General features: G+C 45.7%; 1 long non-coding RNA gene across 1 annotated transcript in view; it reads right to left on the bottom strand.

The window, feature by feature from the left end:
* Nucleotides 1-26,347, bottom strand: part of LOC147661195 (uncharacterized) — a 233,356-nt gene that overhangs the window by 61,325 nt on the left and 145,684 nt on the right. The window contains exon 2 of the long non-coding RNA XR_015306009.1: nucleotides 21,296-21,469. This is a non-coding gene — a long non-coding RNA (uncharacterized LOC147661195). The remainder of the gene's footprint in view (nucleotides 1-21,295; nucleotides 21,470-26,347) is intronic.

Raw genomic sequence — 26,347 nt, 5'->3', positions numbered from 1 at the left:
CGCAGCCTGACCAAACTGAACCATCTTCGAGGCCCTGCTGACGCTGTCGCGGCCTGACCGAACTGAACCATCTTTGAGGCCCTGCTGACGCTGTCGCGGCCTGACCGAACTGAACCATCTTTGAGGCCCTGCTGACGCTGTGGCAGCCTGACCGAACTAAACCCTCTTCGAGGCCCTGCTGACGCTGTAGCGGCCTGACCGAACTGAACCATCTCCGAGGCCCAGCTGACGCTGTCGGGGCCTGACCGAACTGAACCATCTTCGAGGCCCTGCTGACGCTGTCGCGGCCTGACTGAACTGAACCATCTTCGAGGCCCTGCTGACGCTGTCGCGGCCTGACCGAACTGAACCATCTTCGAGGCCCTGCTGACGCTGTCGCGGCCTGACCGAACTGAACCCTCTTCGAGGCCCTGCTGACGCTGTCGCGGCCTCACCGAACTGAGCTATCTTCGAGGCCCTGTTGACACTGTCGCGGCCTGACCGAACTGAACCATCTTCGAGGCCCTGCTGACGCTGTCCCGGTCTGACCGAACTGAGCTATCTTCGAGGCCCTGCTGACGCTGTCGCGGCCTGACCGAATTGAACTATCCATGCACCGGCCGGTGCCAAGACTGTCCCGCCACCCCCTTCCACCTGGACCAAGACATTACGGATCCCTTGATCCTTGCCTGTTTTCCTGCCAAGAGCTTGCTCTGAGTACTTATATAAAGATTCTTGTGAATATTCCTCCGGTGTGGTGTCCCTCTGTGAGTAGTGACGTTTCTCTGCTGTCACGATTGTAGGAGAGGATCCTCGCCAAGGAGGCCTCCCTACGGCGCTCGGCCGATTCTCTACAAAGAGGGGCGTCTCGGGGCGGGCAGTCAGACATCTTCTGTCTCCCCTGGGGTCGCCTTTCTAACACTCAGCCTACGTAGAGCAGAGAGGTGCGGAGCTCTGACAGCAGAGCTATCTCTTAGCCTAAGTAGAATAGAGAGTTGTGGAGCTCTGACAGCAGAGCTGTCTCTCAGCCTACGTAGAGCAGAGAGGTGCGGAGCTCTGACAGCAGAGCTATCTCTCAGCCTAAGTAAAATAGAGAGTTGTGGAGCTATGACAGCGGAGCTATCTCTCAGCCTACGCAGAATAGAGAGGTGCAGAGCTCTGACAGCAGAGCTATCTCACAGCCTACGCAGAATAGAGAGGTGCGAAGCTCTGACAGCACAGCTATCTCTCAGCTTACGTAGACGAGATAGAAGCAGAGCTCTGACAGCAGAGCTATCTCTCAGCCAACGTAGAGCAGAGAGGTGTGGATCTCTGACAGCAGAGCTATCTCTCAGCCTACGTAGAATAGAGAGGTGCGGAGCTCTGACAGCAGAGCTATCTTTTAGCCTACGTAGAACAAAGAGGTGCAGAACTCTGAGAGCAGAGCTATCTCTCAATCCTACGTAAAATGGAGAGGTGCAGAGCTCTAAAACCAGAGCTATCTCTCAGCCTACATTGAGCAGAGAGGTGCGGAGCTCTGACAGCAGAGCTATCTCTCAGCTTATGTAGAGCAGAGAGGTGTAGAGCTCCAACAGCAGAGCTATCTCTCAGCCTACGTAGTACAGATAGGTGCAGAGCTCTGAGAGTAGAACTATCTCCCAACCTACGTAGAAGAGAGAGGTGCAGAGCTCTGACAGCAGAGCTGTCTCTTGGCCTATGTAGACTCTCCTTCATTGTTTAAAGCTCCCAAGCTCGGGCCAGAGGCAGGATGTGTACGCTTGAGTCTTGTTCCTGCAGTACACAGGGAGGTTTAAAAACAGCACAGATCAGGTCAGCAGTGCAGGTTTGTGCTGAGAGTCCACAGTGGAAGCTGGACCCTCATATGAAGCCCGCACCGACTTGACTGCAGCCCTATCTCTCCCCCGCCCATTTCCTGATGGATGCTCTACCTTTAATCTTACAGCCTACTCTAGCTTTCATCTTCCAGCTGTCTCTCTCCGCAGCCTGCTCTACCTTTCATTTTACAGCCTACTCTACCTTTCATTTTACAGCTGTCATTCTCTGCAGCCTTCCACATCTGCCCCTGTTTGCTGCCTACTCTACCTTTCATTTTAGAGCTGCCCTCTTTGCAGCCTGCCCTTCCTTTCATCTTACAGCTGCTCCTCTCTGTTGCTTGCTTTGCTTTTCATATCACAGCTGCCTGCTCCGCAGCCTGCTCTGCCTTTCATCTTACAGCTGCTCCTCTCCAGTGCTTGCTCTGCTTTTCATCTTACAGCTGCCCCTTTCTGAAGCCTGCTCCGCCTTTCAACTTACAGCTGTCCCCCTCTGCAGCCTGCTGTACTTTTCATACTCCAGCTGCCCTCTCTGAACCCTGTCTGCTCTTCATCTAACAGTTGTCCCTCTCTGCAGCCTGCTCTGACTTCATCTTGCAGCTGCCCCCCTCTGTAGCCTGCTCTGCATTTCATCTTACAGCTGGGCCTCTCCACAGCCTGCTCTGCCTTTCATCTTGCAGCTGTCCCTCTCTCCTGATCTTCAGTGGAGGCTTTTGCTGGATCAGGAGAGGCTTCTTTTGTAGTGTAGTTCCTATATTCCCAATAGGCTCTGCGCATTGGAATAATATAAACAGCAGTGTAGACGTAGGACTGAGGTCATCTAGGTCTCTACTGACTATCGTAGACTTAATTAGTTTTGCCAGCTAGCTCAGTGGTCACTAGAAACTTTCTCGAATGTTCAGGAAAGGGTTAACCGTCCTGATCTAGACAAGAAGGGATTAGTTTCTGACAACCGCATAAACATGACAACTTCGCTCCCTCAGAATAAAGAGTGTATCTCTAGAGTCGTGTGAAAACAATAGACAACTATTTCACTCAATCAATCGTGCATACTTAATTCTACCAGAGTGCAGAGAAATAGAGAGACGGGCGTTTTCAATAAAAGGTGTTATTTATTGAGCAGTCTTCTTTCTCATGCAAGAGAAATGAGTTGCCACAATTGCAATACCTATCATAAAGTAAAGTACGTACAGTAAAAGTAGTATTATGAAATAATACTGTAAAAGCATTGATATGGTTTCTTAGCCACATGATACTTTAAAATGGATAAAATATATACATACATTAAAACATTGACTAACGTACTCAACTGGTGCTTCTAAATACACCCACCCAGGTGTACCTGACCTAAGCCTAATACGTGGGAAGGAGTATGTAAGTTGCAGTTTAAGTTAAGTTGGTTTTTGCCAAGAATCTGAATCAAGAATTCTCTTAAGGGTGTAGTCAGCTCCGTACCTTGGTTCTAGAATGAAGGAGGTCTTGTATCTCTCTCTCAGGACTCGATCTCCCAGTAACCCTCGAGGGTGCCTGGAAACACCGGAGCTGGATTTCTCGGCAGGAGAAAAGACAGCGTCTCTTTCCGTGCGTCAAAGGGGAGGGGCGGCTTCCTTCGGTTCTCGCATCAGCTGGGCTTCCAGGCAAGTAGATAGCCGCTCTGCTCCAAACCACTGTGTGTTTGCTTGAGGCAATGTTAGTATATTTATACCTGAAAGGTGCCGGGTTTGAAGTAAGGTTGGACATAAGACGTCACTATGAACTAACAGTTCTTTCTGGACTCCAGGAGTTCTTGTGCAAATCAAAACAAAAGCAAGGGGTTTTCCCAGACTGCTGGAGGCTTGGTTTGTTTAAAGAACGCGTTGTACTTCCTAGGAGTTTATGGGAGTAGCCTTGCCGTATTTGGACTGCATGGGCTATTACTAAATACGGATATGATTCTTATGCCTTTATAAGGATATTATTTGTTATACCCACATAAGGGCTTGAATCGGGAATATCGAATTAGGGTCCTAGATAGAAACACAACACCCACTGTCCATCATTACTAAAAACTAAGCAATATTAAACATATAACGATGCATGTGTGTTTTCCAACCCACCCTAAAATACATAAATTGCACTTGAAATGGTGTATGGTGTATACACGAAAAATGAGTATTGGTACTGTACACTTTTCAAGCAGGGTTATCATTCAGTTAAATGCATATATATATCAGCTGAATGAATTGCGACAGTTACACATGAAATGACTCTGTATACAGAAAAGAAGGTCGAGACCATTTCATCACATATTTATACGATACTGTACATGTACTAGAGACTGAGGTAAAATATTGTCTCTAAAAATAGAAGCTCTGTTCTCTAAGAATAGTTCTACTTTAAACAGAGTACCATGTGCCAGAAAAAGGGTAAATATTTTTGAAGTGAAAGAAAAAAATAAACCCGCTTTCAGGGGAAAAAATAGTTCCAAATGTTTTCAGTAGCTTTGTTTAACAAAACTGAAGGCCAAATTCAGAGTTCAGGGAATGCTGTGTGCTTGTTGTTTTTTAAAGTTATTCTCGTTGTTCAGGGGAGAACATCATATCAGACAGGCTTGCAAAAAATTGGTCTACAACATCAGGTGAAAGTTCGACCAAGTTCAAAAATGCTATAACTGTGCAGTTGTGAGAATGATTGCTATCAACGATTTTTGGATCAGCAATGCTCAAAGAAGGTTGTACCTGTTTGGTGTTGCTTTCCTCTCATACTTCACCGCCACCTACTCATAATGGTGAAGTCTCAACGAATGCCGTCATCAGAATAGGTAGCCGCTGGGGACAACACGTTGCATGAGTCGTTACCGGAAAAAGCAAAGTATCGATATCCATTGGTACTGCTGATGGTAGTGTAAGACAGACGTCCAACACGCATTCTTCTCCGCATAGCAGACATCGAAGCACAGGTAAGATGCAATCTTGCCAGATTGGTCTGAATGAAAGAAACCAAGTTGCACTCAGATCTCTTAGGCGGGCAAATCCGAGGACTTTAGCGATTTTGTCTCGATAGCTTTTTGCTAGGATCGTTTCTTCCATCGTTGCTGGAGTCTTGTCTGTGGCTTGGCTTGCCATATCGGAGCAGAAGGAACAAAAATAAAATTCCTGCTACGAGCCCCAAAATTAAAGGTAGGCCGCCAAAGACAGAATGGACAAAATTCGGGAAGATGCCCAGAACTGTTTCAAAGGGTACTAACAGGCCCGAAAAAATTGTCTTAAATACATGTGCAATGCCACTGGTATCAGACATGTTTAAAATTTGACTTAACATTTCTACGTAATGCACCGGGCAATTTTTCGATAAAAGGGTATGTATCTCTGCCGCTGTCCTTGCAACTTGCAGATCATACGTTTCTTTGGACGAGATCAAAGGCACAGTTGTCTGTAAAAGAATAGACTTCATTCTGCTTAAAGTATCAATTCGAATAGAAGAGATATTCACATAAGGCCATATTGCCGCCTCCATGTCTGGATTGCTGTTTGGATACAATACTTGCATACAGCAAACGACCCTGGAATTAACGGTTACGAGATAGGATTTTCCTGGCACCATGCCACAACAGCTGTGGTCACTTATTAGAACGTAGCTGCCGTTGGAAAGCTGTCTGAAAAATGGCTCTATCTGTGTTGCAGGAGTGCCTTGCAGGTGACATGAAAGGTTATTTGAAGACCCTTCGCAGGCTCCATGCAGGTTAATACCTTGACATAGAAGTGTACCGCTTAGTGATTTTTTACAATTATTACCACTAAGGAATACCTCCTTTTTCCCTTCACTATAACATTTGTGTGTGTAAGGTAAATCCCAGGTTGATTTGATGTATCCTTTACCCAACCTTTCATACTGGCCTGCTGGTATATATTATTGAAAACAAAACCACTGGGTCTGGGCTCCCACCGGCATCGCTTGCCACAAGCATATAATGAACAAAAACAGTGCAAATGCCGCAAAATTCAAAAGTACACATTTGTTTGTATAAACATACGACTTGAACAATATGTTTATTGAATAAATTCAAACTGATTTTTAATTTCTTTTATATTTTCAATTTTTCACTTCTATTTTGATAGTGATTTCCGCAAATCTTATACAAATATTAAAAACCTGGGGTGCACAACAATAATTATTTACAGTGATTACAAACTCATTGTTTGCCATTCAATCATCATTCATACCTCACTCATCCCACAACAAAACAACAACTCACTACAAAAACGTGAATGATTCAATAAATGCTGTTAACATAAACAGCAACAAAAGCCAATGTTTACTTCACAATAAATTTGATATAAACAAATGTTTCTGCGTCAATTATTATTCAACCAGTTTGGCTACTAGAAGGTCTACGCGTTTCGAACTACCATTATTGCGTAGTTCTCATCAGGACCAATCTGTAATAGAAGAACAAAAGTTTTTGAGGGGAGGAAACCGCGTCTCTATACTGCCTTACCCTAATACTCAAGTGACCTCACCTACCTCGCACTTGGCTACAAAAGCTGGGAAGTTTGGTGAAATCTCGGTCTAAAAAGAGTATATCAAGAGAAGCCAATCAGCATTAAACATATCAAGTATACAACCAACCAAACTGGACCATTTGTGTCTCACACTTACTTCTTATTATTCCATTGCGTTGGGATTCTGCCCGTCCCGCCTATCTACATGGAAACAACACAAGGGTAACTCTGTCATTATAAGCAGCCTGTTAAGTTTGTTAAGGGTGCACATGGTTGTTTTTTGTTTTTTGCTGGTTCACACGACGATCTCCCAAGTAAGTTGGATCTCTGTATTCCAAACATTTACGGTAGCAGAAACGGTTTTTACCGATACCGGCAATCCTTCTCAAAAATACAACGCGCCCGACGTGCCAACAGAGGTAAGCGGCGCGCTTTTCATTAATTTTTCATGTGCACCCTTAACAAACTTAACGGGCTGCTTATAATGACAGAGTTACCCTTGTGTCGTTTCCATGTAGATAGGCGGGACGGGCAGAATCCAAACGCAATGGAATAATAAGAAGTAAGTGTGAGACACAAATGGTCCAGTTTGGTTGGTTGTATACTTGATATGTTTAATGCTGATTGGCTTCTCTTGATACACTCTTTTTAGACCGAGATTTCACCAAACTTCCCAGCTTTGGTAGCCAAGTGCGAGGTAGGTGAGGTCACTTGAGTATAGGGGTAAGGCAGTATAGAGACACGGTTTCCCCCCCCTCAAAAACTTTTGTTCTTCTATTACAGATTGGTCCTGATGAGAACTACGCAATAATGGTAGTTCGAAACGCGTAGACCTTCTAGTAGCCAAACTGGTTGAATAATAATTGACGCAGAAACATTTGTTTATATCAAATTTATTGTGAAGTAAACATTGGCTTTTGTTGCTGTTTATGTTAACAGCATTTATTGAATCATTCACGTTTTTGTAGTGAGTTGTTGTTTTGTTGTGGGATGAGTGAGGTATGAATGATGATTGAATGGCAAACAATGAGTTTGTAATCACTGTAAATAATTATTGTTGTGCACCCCAGGTTTTTAATATTTGTATAAGATTTGCGGAAATCACTATCAAAATAGAAGTGAAAAAATGAAAATATAAAAGAAATTAAAAATCAGTTTGAATTTATTCAATAAACATATTGTTCAAGTCGTATGTTTATACAAACAAATGTGTACTTTTGAATTTTGCGGCATTTGCACGGTATATATTATTGGCAATATTTAAACTGGAAAGTTGTTATCGGAATTGTAATTGTTCCGTGTATTATCCATTCAATGACAGGTCTCTCTGACATTGTCAATGGTAATCTCTCAAGTTTTTCAATGCTCAGAATCGTATAGTCTGCTCCTTTTTGTGCCAAACTGATTTGTTTATCAGTAAGGTTAAAGATAGAAAATAATGACGTTATGTTGATTAGACGCCATGGCACGTAGCCTGAACGCAGGTTTTGCCACGTCCAGCCAAGCTGTACAATAGAACGCAACTGGGACTGACCATGTTGTAACATTAGCAAGCCTTGCTCTATTATATCAAAAGCAGATGATACAATGCTGTCCAGTGAATATATTCTGGAGGACAGAGTCGTTAACCCATTGTCCACTACAGAAAGTGATTTTTCCAAATTTATACGCTCAATTTCTTGTATTTTTCCTGCTGTTTCAATTTGCATTACTTTCCAAGCTCCGTTGTATGCAGCGTATATACCGACTGCTATGAAACGTTTTTGACGCTGTTTGCGAGGTCCCAGTATGAAATCACGCAAGTCAGCACCATCTTTAAGTAATGTCAAGTGTTGCTTAATTTCAGCCAGTGTGGATTTCTGTAGCCACTCAAGGCATACAGCCATATTCATCAATCTCCCGTTTTGCGAGGCCCTAATAGCGAATTATAGCGATTCGCTATTAAGGACTCGCAAAACGGGATTCATGTAGGATTAGCAAATATTATTGCGATTCCTACTGATTCCTTATTTGCGATTAGCAAATTGCTAATCGCAAATAAGGAAAAACTCCCCATTCATTCCTATGGGCCAAAAGGCCCATAGGAATGAATGGGGAGTATTCCTTATTTGCGATTAGCAATTTGCTAATCGCAAATAAGATTACGATTTGAAGGGTGCCAGGGGTGTCCAAAGGACACCCTGTAGCACCCCTCAAATGTACATTTGAACAGGTGTTGCGCACACACATGTCCAGAGGACATGTGTGTGTGCAACATGCAAAAGTAAAAAATGCACAAAAGTGCTTTTTAAACGTTTATCGCAATTTACCACGAAGTCAGATTTCGTGGTAAATTGCGACCAAATATTGCGAATTCGCAATTTCTAATAGGGTGATGAATTGCATTTAAGGAATCTCTATTAGAGATTCCTTAAATCCAATTCCTCGCAAATATGCGAGTTCGCAAATAGCGATTTTTGCATTTGGGATGATGAATCCCAAATGCAAAAATCGCACTCGCAAACGGCCAGATTCTCAGAATCTGGCCATTTGCGAGCGCAATTCAAGTTCATGAATATGGCTGATAGTTTCCCTACACTGTATGTTGTAACTATCCCTGGATGTTGTCTCTGGGAATATCTTGGGTCTGGCCTGGTCAGTTTGAACCCCTGTGTTTTGTTCAGGAATCTATCTTGACAGTTATTTGTGTCTGTAGGCCATATCAACCATTTTTTCCAATCAGGATTTGTTCTGTTTTGGTGAAAAATATGGGATATGTCTATTTCCACATCCGTAGTAATATTACTATCAGGTATGGGCTTCTAAATAGACGGTTTATTTAAGTCTTTTATCTTAGCTAAGCCAAGACAAGTAGTCTGTTGAATGGTGTCATTCAGGAATATTATTTGTTCTGGGATCATGCAGGCTCTAAATAATAATTCTAGACCTTGTACCTGCCAGTCTTTTGTACCGCAGATGGTTTTTGTTTCAATGTTATTTTTCCAAAATTCAAAACCAAATGTAGACATTTTGTCATAACATTTTTCAGAATAAATCAATTTAGTATTTGTCAACATTGTTTTCATTCCTGTCTTATTTAACATTTTAAAATAAAACGTTTCTGGATCACTGTTGTTAAACCCTGAGAAGTATGGAAATTTCTCATAAAATGTTTTCGAGATGCCTTTTGGCGGAGTTGGACAATGTTCCCATTGATTATAAGTAAAAACATTTCTAGGTTGAGCAGATTTATGCAAATAATGATGACCATAGTGATTTAACAGTATAATTCTTCATAATTTGATGAACCCTGCAAATAACCAAGTTCTGTTAATTTAGCTGACATTACTAAATCTGACTTCATATTATTAATATTTTTAAAGTCCCAATCATCAGAGAAAGTACTTGGTATCACAAAGTCACTTAAGGAAACCTTAAACTGGTGTAGATATTTCAAGAGCTCAATCGGGCCATAGATTTCATAATCAGTTTTGTCCCATGCTACCCCACCGGGTATTGGATTGGCTGTGATGTTCACTGATGACAGTTCTCTTTTCTGGATGTGAGAGGATCTGTGAGACTTTAGGACCAAGTTGATGTTCCGACTTGCTGTGTCCATTGTACTATATTTTCCATCAATGAATTTACCCAAGCATAAAACCATGATGAGCCAAAGCAGGAGGAAAAGTACACCTAACATAGTCCAAAATTCAATCCATGGTGAAATCAGATATGTTTATTTTAGTTGGTGAAAAAGTTCGGTCATTTTTTTCTTTGAAAGTTTTTGTTGCTGGCTTGTCTCCATGTTCACTTTGATCATCGGAAAAGTCATCGAAATTGATGAAGTACCCAGATGCAGTTCTGTCAATTGGTGGAATTGCTTCCGGATTTCCATTGATCTTTGGATTTTCTTTTGTTACATTAGTATAGTTTGAGGCTACATGGTTGTAGACAGGCGTTTCTTGATGAAATGTTGCAATTTGGGTTTCAAGAGGCACAAGTTCCATGTCTTTGTTGCATAGTCCTTTTTTATTCACTGCAGGTTTATCAAATGTGATTAGTCTCTCAGTTTGAACCTCTAGGATTGTAGCAAAGTTTGGTCTTCTGCTATTTCTTGGTAGTCTACTGGGCCTACTACTTATTATTGGCCACATGATTGTGGTTTTACCAGGTCGATGGATACAACTCGGTTCTCCTTTTTACCAGCAAGGGGCGGTAATACAACTGATCTTGTTCTGCTGACAGCTAAAACAGGTACTGCTTTTCTATAAGAAGGCCCAAATTCCTTATTTACCGCGATCTTTTCTCTGACCAGATCCCCAATCTTTGGAATCCAGACAGGCCTTGCTGGGACAGGTGGCTTTTCTTCAGGGGTCGTTGGCTTTAACTTTATGTTACTTAGACTTCTTCTTGTTTCATTTAAGTCCAGTAAAATAGCCAAACGGTCTTTGACATCAAAGGCTTTTTTATTCACCACTGAAGTGTGACAATCTAAATCCTGGATGTGCATTCTAGTTCCGAACAATAGTTCGTATGGAGTGATACCTTTTAGAGAATTTCTTGGCAGATTGTTAAGACTACGTTGGATACTTGTTAAATGTTTGACCCACCCATCACCCGAACCTAATAGCCTCGCCGTTATAGATTGCTTTATGTCACGTTTTTTTCTTTCCACTACCAAATTTCCCTCAGGATAGAAGGGAGAAGAGTACCGCAATGCAATGCCCATGCTGGCCATGGCCTCCTTGTAAGCCCGAAAGCTAAACGCAGGACCCTGGTCAGAATGTAGCATGCCAATTGCGTATGTGCCGATAAAGACTCGCAAATCTTTTATAACAGTTCTGGCGTCAGCCGAGCGCTGGGGTCTACATTTTTAAGTGAATCTAGTCTTAATAATTATGGGGACTCATTTCTCCAGCTGGATTTCTGCGTATAGATCGCCTGATGCTTTCTAATAAAGGTGTCCTGGCAATAGTCTGGTCCGGTTCACAACTGCGATCTCTGTTGCAGTCTGGACAATCCATTGCAAATTTGTAAATTTGCACGCTCATCCCCGGCCACCAGTATTCTGATTGTAATTCTATTAGAGATTTCAAGATCTCTTGGTGCCTTAGACCCAATCCCATGTGTGCGTAATAATCGCCTTTTAATGACGCTTTTTTTTTTTTTTGAAAACCTTTATTAAGCAATCAGAGCAATACAGGCGCGGGCCTACAACCACATGGGCCGGCCGCAAAAGCAGGAGATCAAAATAGAGCAGTTAAGGTGTGCACGATACGATATAAGGAAGAAGCACATGATAATCAGAAGACTTGGTTGCAACACAGGAAGCGCTAGGATAAAAGAGGTTTCATTTTTATAGTATTGAGAGGGGGAATCGGCTATATCAACAGAGGCATCACACAACCCAATCAGACCAAAGAGACGGGAGAGGAGTACCCCTCCGTGCAAGCAGAAATCAATCAGAAGTAACGGGGCCAAATACACCCAATGCCCGCCGAAGGCAGGCCAGGAGTAAGGGTCAAACAATAGCAAGCAATTCAGCAAGATGTCGTGTAGAAAGCCCACCCATACTAGACCGTAAGAGAGGCATGTGTAGACGCCGGATAGATAAAGGACGGAAAAAAGAAAAAAGAGACACAGCCAACCCCCTAGAGTTAAAGGAAGGAAAGGGACCATAGAACAAAACAAATTAAAATAACAAACCCCCCCCATCACCCGCCACCCTACATCACCGTAATGGCTATGGCCTACAACACTAACCTGTCGCCCCAGAGTCACCCGAAAAAAAGAAATAACAGAAAAGTAAGAGAACTAAAAAGAAAAAGAATTAGGAGAGGAGCCAACACCCGGAACCCTCCATCCCTGCAGATAAAAGCAGAGAGATCGAGGCCAGAGAAAATACAAAGAGCCATTGCACAGGATGAAAACAACAACCGTCTTACAAAACGTGTCCCGAAGTCGCCATCAACTAGGAAGAAGTCCCGCCAGGATCCAAACGAGATCACCCCTGGCCACTCCTGTGAATAATAGAACCGCTAAACAGCCTTGCAGTCAAGAGACAGTCCGACATAAAAAGTCCACACCAGCTAGGCAAGTCAGGTGGCGCCTTAGCACAACATTGTCCCGGCCACCAAGAAGCAGCCAACGATACATGGCGGCCATCTGAGTGCAACCATACGCCAAACACCCACGAGGCCAGGTCCAAAAACAGGTCTGCCAAGCATGAAGAGGAGGACACAGGATGTAGGAGGCCGTGCAGCACAGGCGCCAGGTCCATTTGCACCCTCAAAATCGCAGAATCATCCGGGGACCCCGGCACAACAACCAGAGGAGAGTCAACGGTAGCAATTCGGGGGGAAGCCACCACATCACAAAATGGCGGATCGACAATGGCAGCAATCCGTACCTCCAAGTCCCGGGACTTCCGAAGCAAAGCAATCCGCAGGGTGATCAGTGCAACCAGCACATGACTACGTGTAAACACCGCTGCATGTAGACGAGGGCCGGAGGTCTCAAACGCAGCAACGTCTCCGTCTCCGGGAGGGACGCATTCCAGGGGGTCATCCGCCATCTTAACCACGTCGTTCTCCGCCACTACACCCTCCATCTCCAAGTCCCGTCCGACCGCCAGAGGCAACAGGTCTCACAGTCAATCGGCGGCGGTCGGCACTCGGCACGGAAAGGAGAGTCACCAGAAGACCGGACGTGCTCCCCGCAGCCCTCCGGGAGCCAAGCGCCGGTTCCCAGACGGGACTATCAACATGAGGGGGCGTCACACCCAAGGGGAACCGGGCAACACAGCTTCTCTCCGGCTCACCAGCAGCTTGGGTATACGGGACGACCCACTATTGGGAGCGGGTCAGTCCCATCTCTCCCGGCTCGCGGCTCCCAGGCTCCCACCGACAGGCTTCTCATCCGAACCAGGGCCGCCAACACTCCGAACACCGCTGGGCGGGCGCTGCACCCGAGGCCCCGGCGTCAGGGCCGGGAAGGCCAGCAAGCAGACTGGGGCAGATCTCAGGAGTCCCTGCACGACGGAGCCCCAAAATCAGACGGTAGGTGAGCGTTTTTCTCTAACAGCAGAAATCACAAAGCCTCGATCAGGATTATCGACAGGATAGGCAAGCGGGGAGGAAGGGACCTCAGAGCGATGCGTTCATGCGACTGTTCCGATCGCCATCTTGGCTCCTCCGTCTTTAATGACTCTTTTAACGCCAGCATGGTTTCTCCATCTATGTCTTTTTTAGAACGCTTTTTTGTGGCTACAGAAGCTGGTTTAACCGCTGCCGCTGTGGCTCTGTTAGCCAATGAATTCCCTGCAACGTGAACGCCATCACAGTGTATGTATCACGTGAGTCTTTCGTAGTTCTTTCTGCAAAAGAACTACTTGTTCCCAAAGCATTTTATGCTTTATTGTGGCACCTGTGTCTTCTTTGTAACAGTTTTTGCTCCATGTCTGCATGTCACTATTGTACGACTTGACGCAGTAATGCGAATCGCACACTATCAGTGTGGGGAATTCGCGATCTGCATTTTCAAGCGCAATCTTTAAAGATCTTATTTCAGCTCGCTGAGCTGAACAGTTTCTGAGTGATTCAGTTTTGGTAATCATCGGTCTGAATTTACAAGAGCTCCAGCAACCTTTAACAATCACGCACGCTGCATTGTAGGATTTTTTATCTACATCGTAGTGTTGTGCATATCTGTCCATATAGATCACACAGGTATATTGTTCGAGAGGCAGAATTTCGATTGGCAGAGGAAATTCTTGTTCGTATTCTAGATCGTTCAGTTTTTTCATTTTCGGGTCAAAATAGTATTTCACGTCTTCTGCCGCAAGAGAATTTTCCCATTGTATCCATTTTGGATCTAATGCCACTGCATTTAGATTGCGTGGACTTATTAATCCTTCAAGGGCTGATTCTGCTGTTAAAACAGATATCCTTTTGCCTTGTTCCAGGGATCTTTCATTTGCTACAGCAGTTTGAACCGCTATTAGAAATGTTTTCAGTTGAACTGAATTTCATTTCAGCTTGTGTGTACAAGTGTGATTTGTAAGCTATTAGTACCGTTTCTCCCTCATTAGAGGTCAGGTACGTAAATCCGCATCTTCCTGGGATGACTCGGATTACAAGGTTGCGTACGTTTTCGCGAGTTTGCAATTTTGTTTTAGCTAACATGTCTGTTTGTAATGATCTTAAAATTTCTGTGTGTTTCTGAGTCCAATTTATTGGTTTGAAATCAGATTTTGTTAATTCATAGTGAGGTCTAACCCTCTCTGCATAATTTAGAATGTATGTTCTTCCAAAATTCAGGAAACCTAGTATTGATTGTAAGTTTTTCAACGTTTTTGGTGCTTGGAGTACTGCACACTTCTCTAAGAAGTTGTCTGCCAGGCTTTTGCCTTCACTTGATAATCCATATCCTAAAAATAGGACAGTTAGATGGGCAATTCTTGACTTTTTAAAGTTGAATTTGTAACCCTCTGCTGCGAACCCAAGTATTATGGTGTTCACTCTTTTCAAGTGAGTCTCCAGGTCATCATCTGTGAGATAGATGTCATCGACATAAGATAATGCCTCATCATCATATATTTGTAGTAACTCTATCACCCTTAGTGAGAATAATCCTGGGCTATTCTTGAATCCCTGTGGGAGTCGACAGAAGTGTTTTTTGCGACCCCATTATTGAGAAAACGGTCAAATACCTGCTTTCAGGTGCTATGTTTTGACAAAAGAATCCATTAGAGATGTCTAATGTCGTTTTATATTTTTTCGCACGATGTTATTCATTAGTGCTGCACTGTGTGAGTTTTGTACTGCAAATGTTTTACAACAAGAGTTTAGCTGTCTGTAGTCCAAAGCTAGACGATATGAATCGTCTGGCTTGGAGACAGGAAACAAAGGATTGTTCTTTTGTGAGGTGCATGTTTCAATCACCCCTTGATATTCAAGTTGATCTAAGATCTCCCTGACTTGCTTTTTAGCTTCTTGTTTAAGTGGGTACTGCCTTTGTGCAGTAGGTTGACTTTTTAACTGGATTTTGTGGGGAGGAGAATCCTCATCCCATCCTACATGATCCTTATATAATGCAGGAGCTTGGGCCACTGCCCATTTTCTTGCAAACGTGTATTTTTTATGAATTGGAATATGATTTGAGAAGGCAGGCATAATCATTTCTTCGCCGTGAGGGCAATCCCTGACAAACTGTGGTTGCCAGTCTTTTTCAGCTAACAGGATGTAATAGCCTTTCGAAAGGTTATCCCAAAAGAGACCCCTTACTTTCCTAGTCTTGTCCCCCTCTATGTGCAATGTTATTTCGTATAATTTAGGGGGTTTGCTAACTCTGGTGTCTGCAGTTTCCACTTGAATGTATTAATTCGTGTCAACTGTCTCTAGAAGATTCATCAGGATCTTGCAAGCTATGGTCACTTCTGCTACGCTGTCTAGCATTGTCTGGGCCCATTCTCCGTTTTTCAGTTGTGTCCTCAGAATCCTAGGCATGTTTAATTTGAATACTGGCTACTTTCTTCTTTGGAAAATGTAAATTTTTACTTTGATGAGCAGGTTCCTGGTCTATGGACTTGACGTGCTCTTCTTTGTGTTCTGACCGTCCTCTTCTTTCCGATTTCTGTGAGGAAGTCTGAAAAGATCAAGAGGGACGTGTATCAATATCTTGATATCTGTCAGGTTTTCTCAATTTATCCCTATCTCTAAGGTTGTATCTTTTCTCAGAGGGTTCCCTTTGGGGAGACTTGCCTCCTCGGCCAGGAGATCTTTCTCTCCGTTGAGGAGACCTTCCTCTGGACTGGAATCGTTTTTCCTTGGGAGTGGATTGTTTATTACCATCCCAACTCTTTTTTGGAGTGTTTAAATTATTTTTAATAAATGTTTTTTCAGGATTTTCAGTTAGTTGGGGGTTTACTGGTTTCCCCCCCCCCAACTATCTCTTCCTAGTTCTTCATAGGATTTTTCTATGATTCTGGCAAGTTCAAATGGTCGGTCTGTTATATCTGTCTCTTTCAATTTTTGCAGGTACGTTATATCGTCCCTTGCCAATTGAACTAATTCTCTATATGCCTTTGTTAATTTTTTTAGTTTAACTAGGAGTTCTTCGCTTGACATTTTTTTTAATGTCGGGATGTGGTGTGTAGCTGGCTAGAACCGGCCACGTGGCTCCTGGTCTACCTAGTGGACCGTGCCTGGTGATGTGATTTTGATGTTTTAGGGCGCCTTTAAACCAGAGCAGGTGCTCTTGGTAAGTTAGTGGGATTTAAACGTCCTCAAAAGGAGTGTATTCATCCGGAGGTTCCTCTATTTTGTAAAAGTGGAAATCTTGTGTCACAGCGTGTGCTGCTGGAAAATGTATCCATGAATAGAATATCTCTGTCTGCCGATATTCATGGGCCTCTACCACGAATATGACTGTACCACCTTGTGATGTCAGTCCATTTTCTATAAGTTTAAGAATTATAGTTCTTCTTACATTAACCGGAATGAGTATAGCTTTCGGGTCATTGTCTTGGATGGTTGTGTCATCCGCTAGGAGTTGAGCTGCTAATCTAGCTTTCTCCCTTTCATCAGCACTTTCCCCCATTTTACTGAAAGAAAGTTTTTTGTTGCAGATCAAGTTTCAAGGAAACAAAGATTAGGTGCACAATATTTTGGAACACTGTATCCTTCAACGTTGACTAAACCAAAAACTAATACATAGGATCCTCATCCTACTAAGTTCCGGCGGATATTAACCTTTTACCCACTCCAGACGTCTTTTGGAGTTTTTACGGAAAAAGGGGTCTGTGTGAAAAGCACGACTGAGTTACTCTAGTGTCTTGCGTTAGATTATTGCCTTACCAAACGTTGGGCGCCATGTATTGTAGTTCCTATATTCCCAATAGGCTCTGCGCATTGGAATAATAAAAAAAAGCAGTATAGACGTAGGACTGAGGTCATCTAGGTCTCTACTGACTATATTAGACTTAATTAGTTTTGCCAGCTAGCTCAGAGGTCACTAAAAACTTTCTCGAATGTTCAGGAAACGGTTAACCGTCCTGATTTAGACAAGAAGGGATTAGTTTCTGACAGCCACATAAACATGACAACTTTGCTCCCTCAGAATAAAGAGTGTATCTCTAGAGTCATGTGAAAACAATAGACAACTATTTCACTCAGTCAATCGTGCATGCTTAATTTCACCAGAGTGCAGAGAAATAGAGAGACGGGCGTTTTCAATAAAAGGTGGTATTTATTGAGCAGTCTTATTTCTCATGCAAGAGAAGTGAGTTGCCACAATTGCAATACTTATCATAAAGTAAAGTATGTACAGTAAAAGTAGTATTATGAAATAATACTGTAAAAGCATTGATATGGTTTCTTAGCCATATGATACTTTAAAATGGATAAAATATATACATACATAAAAATATTGACTAACGTACTCAACTGGTGCTTCTAAATACGCCTACCCCGGTGTACCTGACCTAAGCCTAATACGTGGGAAAGAGTAAGTAAGTAGCAGTTTAAGTTAAGTTTGGTTTTGCCAAGAATCTGACTCAAGAATTCTCTTTAAGGGTTTAGTCAGCTCCGTACCTGGGTAATATAAAGCAGGAGGTCTTGTATCTCTCTCTCAGGACTCGATCTCCCAGTAACCCGCGAGGGTGCCTGGAAACACCGGAGCTGGATTTCTCAGCAGGAGAAAAGACAACGTCTCTTTCAGTGCGTCAAAGGGGAGGGTCTGCTTCCTTCGGCTCTCGCATCAGCTGGGCTTCTGGGCAAGTAGATAGCCGGTCTGCTCCAAACCACCGTGTGTTTGCTTAAGGCAACGTTGGTATATTTATACCTGAAAGGTGCCGGGTTTGACGTAAGGTTGGACATAAGACGTCACTAAGAACTAACAGTTCTTTCTGGACTCCAGGAATTCTTGTGCAAATCAAATCAAAAGCAGGGGGTTTTCCCGGGCTGCTGGAGGCTTGGTTTGTTTAAAGAACGCATTGTACTTTCTAGGAGTCTAGGGGAGTAGCCTTGCCGTATTTGGACTGCATTGGCTATGACTCAATATGGATATGATTCTTACGCCTTTATAAGGATATTATTTGTTATACCCCACAAAAGGGCATGAATCCGGAATATCGAATTAGGGTCCTAGATAGAAACACAACACTTTAACAGTGGACGATCAGCTGTTAGAACAGAGCTCCGAACACTAACTATGGAGTCTCAGAGCCGCAGCTCCCTTCGACCTCTTTAAGCAAAACTGAGCTCTGAGGGACAATCACAGTCCAGCAACTATGACCAGGGCACTGTACAACAAGCCGTGTGAAAGGGCGAGGGTAAGTAGTTGGCAGATTGTATTGAAACACATTAGTTACCTACACCCGGCGAGATCTGCCCAACAGCAGAGAGAGAAGATGGACTAAAGATTAGAACTGAGTGTAATACACACCTGTGATCCTCTGCAATCAATCAATCAATCAATCAATCAAACCATTTATAGAGTGCCCTACTCACCGGGGAGGGTATCAAGGTGCTGAAGGGAGGGGGGGTGCTGATACTGCTCGAACAGCCAGGTCTTGAGGTGTTTCCTGAAGGTGAGATGGTCTTGGGTCAATCGTAGTTGTGATGGGAGGGAGTTCCATGTTTTGGCTGCCAGGTAGGAGAACGATCTTCCTCCAGTGGTGGTTCTGCGAATCCGTGGGACGGTGGTGAGAGCGAGGCTGGCGGAACGGAGTTGGCGGGTGAGAGTGTAGAACGAAAGGCGGTTGTAGAGGTATTCGGGGCCATTTCTTGGAGCGCTATGTGTGCGTGGGTGAGGAGCCTGAACGTGATCCTCTTGCTGACGGGGAGCCAGTGCAGGTTTCTCAGGTGTGCGGATATGTGGCTGTGGCGAGGGATGACGAGGATGAGTCGTGCGGAGGCGTTCTGTATGCGTTTAAGTCGTTTCTGAAGTTTGACGGTGGTTCCTGCGCATAGGGCATTTCCGTAGTCCAGTCGGCTGGTGACGAGGACCTGGGTGACGGTCTTTCTGGTTTCGGTGGGGATCCATCTGAAAATTTTCCGGAGCATGCACAGGGTGTTGAAGCAAGAGGACGAGTTGGCGTTGACTTGCTTGGTCATCGTGAGGGAGGTGTCCAGGATGAATCCCAGATTGCGTGAGTGGTCCGAGGGTGTCGGCGTGGAGCCCAGTGCTGTGGGCCACTAGGAGTCGTCCCAGGTGGATGGGGATTGTCCGAGGATGAGGACCTCCGTTTTGTCTGAGTTCAGATTCAGGCGACTGAGCGTCATCCATTCTGCGACGTCTTTCATTTCTTCCTGGAAGTTGGTTTTGGCGGTGGCTGGGTCTTTGGTGAGGGAGAGTATCAGCTGGGTGTCGTCGGCGTAGGAGATGATGTTGATGTTGTGTTTGCGTGCGATGGCGGCGAGGGGACTCATGTAGATATTGAAGAGTGTTGGGCTGAGCGAGGAGCCTTGGGGTACCTCGCACCTGAGATCGGTCCAACAGCAGAGTGAGAAGATGCACTGAAGAGAAGAAGTGAGTGGAAAAAGCACAAGTGAGTGTGTCCTCAGCAGCAGGAATGCCGATGCGAGAGGCAGAATCTGATGCATAGGAGGGGCTGTGGTTGCGTGAGGGAGGCACAACGAGGAGAAATATCTTTATTTCTCCTAATGTTTCCAGGAATGCGCTGTATCTGATAGATATGGAACATTCCTGCCCTTTTCTTTTACCGTAGGGCAGCGCAGCAGGAAGGCCGGCAGCGATGCCCTACGGCAAAAACTCATAAATGAGGCACTGAGGGGGGACTGCAAGGAAAGACTTAGCAAGAGACAAGCAAATATTTCTAAGCATCCGTATCTCGTCTAACAATGCACTCCCAGCTGCGGGCTTGAATCTGTATGTGTTCCCTCAGTGGCGTAAAACAAAATAATGGGGGTCCCCCCACAGTGAATGAAGAGCGCCTCGGAGCCCTCCGCAGAGAATGAAGAGGGCCTCGGAGCCCCCCGCAGAGAATGAAGAGTGCCTCAAAGCCCCCCGCAAAGAATGAAGAGGGCCTCAGAGCCCCCCGCAGAGAATGAAGCGGGCCTCAGATACCCCCGCAGGGAATGAAGAGCACCTCAGAGCCCCCCGCAGAGAATGAAGAGGACCTCAGACCCCCCAGAGAATGAAGAGTGCCTCGTAGCCCCCCCCGCAGAGAATGAAGAGGGCCTCAGAGCCCCCCAGAGAATAAAGAGGGCCTCAGAGCCCCCCGCAGAGAATGAAGAGGACCTCAGACCCCCCCCAGAGAATGAAGAGTGCCTCGTAGCCCCCCCGCAGAGAATGAAGAGGGCCTCAGAGCCCCACCACAGAGAATGAAGAGCACCTCAAACCCCCCGCAGAGAATGAAGAGGGCTTCGGAGCCCCCCCCGCAGAGAATGATGAGCACCTCAGAGCCCCCCAGAGAATGAAGAAGGCCTCGGAGCCCCCCGCAGAGAATGAAGAGGGCCTCGGAGCCCCCCGCAGAGACTGAAGAGCACCTCGGAGCCCCCCACAGTGAATGAAGAGCACCTCAGAGCCCCCCCTGAGAATGAAGAGGGCCTCGGAGCCCCCCTTGCAGTGAATGAAGAGGGCCACGGAGCCCCCCATGGAGAATGAAGAGGCCTCGGATCCCCCCATGTCTCACTGACATTCCTCGGCCTCTTATGCAGCGGCTGGTCTGGTAACAGCAGGGAGACTAGTGGGGTCGGCGCCCTCACTGGAAGTAACAGAGCTGTCCTCTGGTTTAGACTTATTCCATTTTATCCCAAATATCTGAGAAACGGCTTTGAAAAGTGCCCCTCTGCACCATGACAGGGGCTTCTTTCATGACCATGGATTGGGGCTTGGTGGCCCCCCCTTCACAAACCTGACTTAATTCACAAATGTTATTAATGGGCGCCTTTATCACTACATTAACTGAAAAGAGACAATCTTGTAAACATTTAAATCTATTTATAAAATATGTTTTTGAGCCACCACCAACGATGTATATTTAGAAATCAATGACATGATAAGAACTGCACAGCTCTGTACCTCAGGGTTTGTAGTTTGCAGTTTGGATGTTTTAGGCCTTCACACAACTTCTTCACTCCAGCGTCTCGCAGCTCAATATTGTTGCTCAGGTCGAGCTCTGTGAGAGATGAGTTTGTTTCCAGGACAGAGGAGAGGTCTTTGCAGCATGAACCGGTGAGGGAGCAGTGATCCAACCTGCAGGAGAGAAGAGACACGGAGGAGTAAAGCAGAGCACAGACACGGGCGTCACAACTTCAGTTTTATCCTTATTTCCTTCCCGTCTTGATTTACTCCCCTCTAGTACACACACCCACCTTCCACTTCCACCCACGCCCTGTTTATATAGGAACCTCATGGGGGGACTCAGACTAGCAGAGGCGGAGTTAAATGGACATATTAATAAATATATTAATGTGTGTTTCATGCTGGAGATCCTCTGTTGCGGTGTGAATAGTGAACTCACAACTTTGGTAGTTGTTGCAGCGACCTGTCTATTAATACAGTGGTTGTTATATGCACATAGAAGGTATTTCGGTCAGAGGTCTTTAACCATTGGTCTAAAATGTCATTCAAATTTTGCTCCTCCCACCACAGCAGACAGCAGGGCGATCACAACTGCACATTGTTCGCATCCGCCTAAAAATAGTTCCTCCAACTTCAGTGACAAAGCCGAGTTAAAGTGTGTTATTTGTAGAGGCCCATTTAGAAGCTGATTTCTTTTCGATCTTCTTTATAAAGTTCTTCATTGTTTAAGTAACACCGCAGCTGATTTAGATTCAGTGGTCGGTTAGATAAACGTGTATTCTCATCTCCTTCATCATTAAAAATAATAATAAAATCCATTGCATAAATGAAAGGCTTGTTTTCTAAAACTATCATTAGTAAAATACCACATCGGTAATTATTTAAATTTTTCAGTTTGCAATGACATATGTCTACCATAAAAATTAATTTAACATCCGCACAGCCTGCCGAGGCCAGACCAATTGGCTTTGTCAGTGCTTGTTTTATTGTATTTCAAGCACACCAAGGAAGCGCAAGAGATTCCTGTAGTAGCGGTCTAGTCTTTCTGTCCATGACAGGAAGTAGCGGACAGGAAGCGGAAGGCGGCCATTTTGTAACACTGGCGCCGACCGCTGCTTTCAGGCAGTTGCTCCCGGCGCTCCGGGCGAATAAAGGTTCTTACACCTTCAGCTCGTGTGTGGATATTTAACCTTATTACAATGGCGACGAGGGTTGGCGTGTGAACCCGCCTGCACACAAGCGGCAGCGATCCTCACGCATCTTGCGGGTGCGGTGATGGACGTCCCGGAGCGCGGCAGAGGAGCCGTCGAGCGCCCATAGAGAAGGCGCGAAAACCGGTGCAGCGGCCCCAGGGCAGATCACTGCGCCGCGACCAGCGCCCTGAGCAGGGAGACAATTCTGGCCCCACCAGTGCTGCCATCTACATTCAAAAACGGAGCACAGAAGCTTCAGGAGTCATAGGGCCCTCCATTGGCAATTTTGGCGCACAAAGTCAGGGGAAGCATTTTAAACCACCCCAGTGCCGTGAATCCTGTCTGGCACCCTGGCAGATCAGCAGAAAGTGCCTGAGGCGCCTGGCACTTCCTACCACGTCAGTGAGGGGGACCCCAAGGGTCTGTCGAGGCCCACGAGGAGCGTCAAGGAGAGAGAGAGAGTGACGGTGAGAGCAGTGAAGAGGACACGGCAAAGCAGCACACGCCGGGTAGTCCACCCGGTCGGACGATCAAAACTGCGACGGACAGGAAGGGGGAATCCAGAATGGCGAGCCAATCTGCGTCCCTTACCCAGCTAGTGCCGTTTCTGACGAATAGCGGCGAACCGGAGAGGAAATGGGAAGATTGGAAGCGGTACTTCCTTAACTACCTGGACGCTCTGGAAGAGGAAGGAGATACCCCATTCACGAGCAAAAGGAAAAAGAAGATCCTGCTACATAACTTGGGTCCGGAAGGGCTCAGAGTGTACGACACGATAGTCAAAGGTGAGAGAGCCGCCGCAGACACAGAAGTATTTGATCATGCCATTGCTGACCTAGATGCACACTACAGACCGGTGGTGTGTGTCGCGATCGACAGGTTAAACTTCTTTCAAAGGAGGCAAAAAAGTGGCGAGACGGTGGATGAATACGTCGTAGCGTTGCGGAAATTGGCCCTCACGTGCAAGTGTGGGACGCTGCACGATGAACTAATCAGGGACCAGATCATCATGCACACTTCCAGTTCTCACATACAGGAAAAGTTGTGGGTAAATGGAGATGCTCCACTCAAAGAAATCTGGGCGATGGTCAAGAAAGCAGAATTGTCAAAGAGGTGTGCTCAAGCAGCGAAGAAAGAAGCCACAGAGTCGCTGGCGGTATGCAAGGTGACGGTGCCTACCAGAAATGACCGTTCGAGGCAGAGCGACACGCGGAGGTATCAAGGAGGTGGAAGATCGGACAGCTCCACCAAACATCAAACGGACAGCAGATCCAGCAAAGGAGGTAGACCCCACTGTTATAGGTGTGGTAGCAATGCCCATCTGGGAAATGACAAGGCGTGCCCTGCGTTCAGGGCCAAATGCTCTTACTGCAACATTTTCGGACACTACGAAAAGGTGTGTTGAAGGAAACCCAAGAACGCAATGGTACGTTTAGTGGACCAAGGTCAGCGGGAAGATGCAAGCGACCAAGAAGACACGGTGGAAGAAGAGGAGTTCCTTTACGTAGATGCACAAGTACTGGAAATGGAAGGTTCGAACTCGGATAAACCCAGAATAGACATGCACATCGGGGGAATACCACTGGAGATGATCGCAGACAGTGGGGCGCCCATATCCATCGTTCAAAGGAGAGTTTGGGAAGACAAATTCGCTCCAAGGATCAAAGAGACCCTTATACCAATGGATGTGAGACCAGTTACCTATACCGGCCAAAAGATTCCCATGTTGGGGTACTGTCCACTCCTGTTCGAATTCAGGGGCCGCCACGCAAGTTGCAAACTGTATGTCGCGGAGAAAGGCCCTTCGGTGTTGAGCTGGAAGGATCAGGGTGCATTGGGAATCCAACTCAACCCGGAAGGAATCGAGAAAATCTTACTCATGGACATGGAGAACACAGAAGACGTGACGTCGTGGAAAAAGGCGTACCCCAGGGTGTTCAATGGCCAGATCGGCGAACTGGGCAAATACACTCATCTCATCAAGCTAAAGGAGGGAGCGGAGCCAGTAATGCACAAAGTGAGGAATATCCCGTTCCGCAGTAGAGAAGCAGTGCAGACGGAACTGGACAGACTGGAAAGAGAAGGTGTGATCAGGGCAATCGAGAGTGCGGAGTGGCTCTCACCCCTAGTGGTAGCCCAAAAACCTAACGGAAAAGTCCGGCTCTGCGTAGACCTCAGAGAATTGAACAAAAACATCGTCATAGACAAATTCCCTCTGCCACAAATCAATGAAATGCTGGCGAAAACAAAAGATGTTAAGTGGTTCTCCACAGTAGATTTGTCCTCCGCCTATCATCAAGTGAAACTACATCCGTCGTGCAGCCATCTCACATCCTTTATCACCCCCTTTGGTTGCTACGAATTTGTGAGGATGCCCTTCGGCCTGGCCTCAGCCGCGGCAGTCTTCCAGAAAATTATGCACAGACTTCTAAGAGACATAAAGGATGTCCTATTCTTTCAGGACGACATCTTGGTGATGGGGAAGTCGAAGCAAGACCATAATGAGAAACTCCACAAAGTGCTACAAAGGCTGCAGGACAACGGGCTCACGGCGGAGTGGTCCAAGTGCAATTTAGGAGTGCAATCAGTCACGTACCTAGGTCACGAGGTGAGTGGACAAGGAATTACTCCTAAGAAGACAAACATGAAAGCCATTCTGGAGGCACCCACTCCAGGGAAGAAAGAAGATGTTCGGTCATTCCTGGGAATGGCCGAGTATTACAGCAAATTCATTCCCCATTTCGCCACGAAAACGCACTTTATCCGTCAACTACTCAAGGAAAAGAACAGGTTCCAGTGGGGAAAAGACGAGCAAAGGGAATTTGACGCACTCAAGCAGGAGATGAGCACAGCCATACCCCTCAAGGGATTTGACCCGAGTGCAGAGTCCATCCTCACCACTGAGGCCAGTGACCGTGGCCTTGGGGCAGTTCTGATGCAGAATTCAGAGTCTGGAGAGCTGTCGACGGTCAGTTTCGCCTCTCGCTCGCTAGCACCTAACGAAGAGAAGTTTAGTGTTGTGGAGAAGGAAATGCTGGCAGTGGTATGGGCGATGGAAAAATTCAGACAATACTTGTGGGAAGCCAAGTTCCTAGTGAAAATAGACCACAAACCACTGGCCCGTGTACTGACATCCAGCGGACATGATCACGCTACTCCCAGGATTGCCAAGATGACTCTCAGATTGTTGGACTTCGTCTATGAAGTAGAGCACATTTCGGGCCCGCAGAACAAAATTGCAGACTTTCTAAGTAGAGCAGCGGCCATGGATGAAGCGAGCAGTGGAGAGAGACAGGACTGGGAAGGATATGTAGTGGCCACCATCCAAGACACAGAAGGAGTGATAAGTGCTCAGGAATGGGAAAAAGCATATGAGGAGGACACGGATCTGGAGGCAGTAAAAGGATATGTCGTCCATGGATGGCCGGAAAAAAGACACTTGAAGGAAGAACTAAGGAGGTACTGGGAGATCAGAGACGAGCTGTCGCTGGCGGAGAACCCGGTATTCTTACTCAGAGATGACAAGGTGGTCCCACCACAGAACATTCTAGATCATCTGCTGTCATTACTGCACGAAGGGCACCAAGGAATAACGAAAACGAAAGCCCTGGCCCGACAAGCGTACTGGTGGCCGGCCATCGATGCGCAAGTGGAACGTCATGTGCGCAAGTGCGAGTCATGTGCAAAAGCGGACAAGTCACAGAGCATGCTGAGGCCGTCCTTGGGAAAATTTCCGGTCCCGGATGGGCCATGGGAAATGATATCAGTGGACATAATGGGCCCAGTCCTCGACAAAGCAGGGGCTCAGAAATACGCAGTGGTAATCATCGACAAATACTCCAAATGGCCGGAAATA

Source organism: Lissotriton vulgaris, unplaced genomic scaffold, assembly GCF_964263255.1.
Source record: "Lissotriton vulgaris unplaced genomic scaffold, aLisVul1.2 SCAFFOLD_2436, whole genome shotgun sequence".
Classification (NCBI taxonomy): Eukaryota; Metazoa; Chordata; class Amphibia; order Caudata; family Salamandridae; genus Lissotriton; species Lissotriton vulgaris.
Note: the sequence above shows the minus strand (reverse complement) of the source record. Positions and strands in the feature narration are given on the sequence as shown.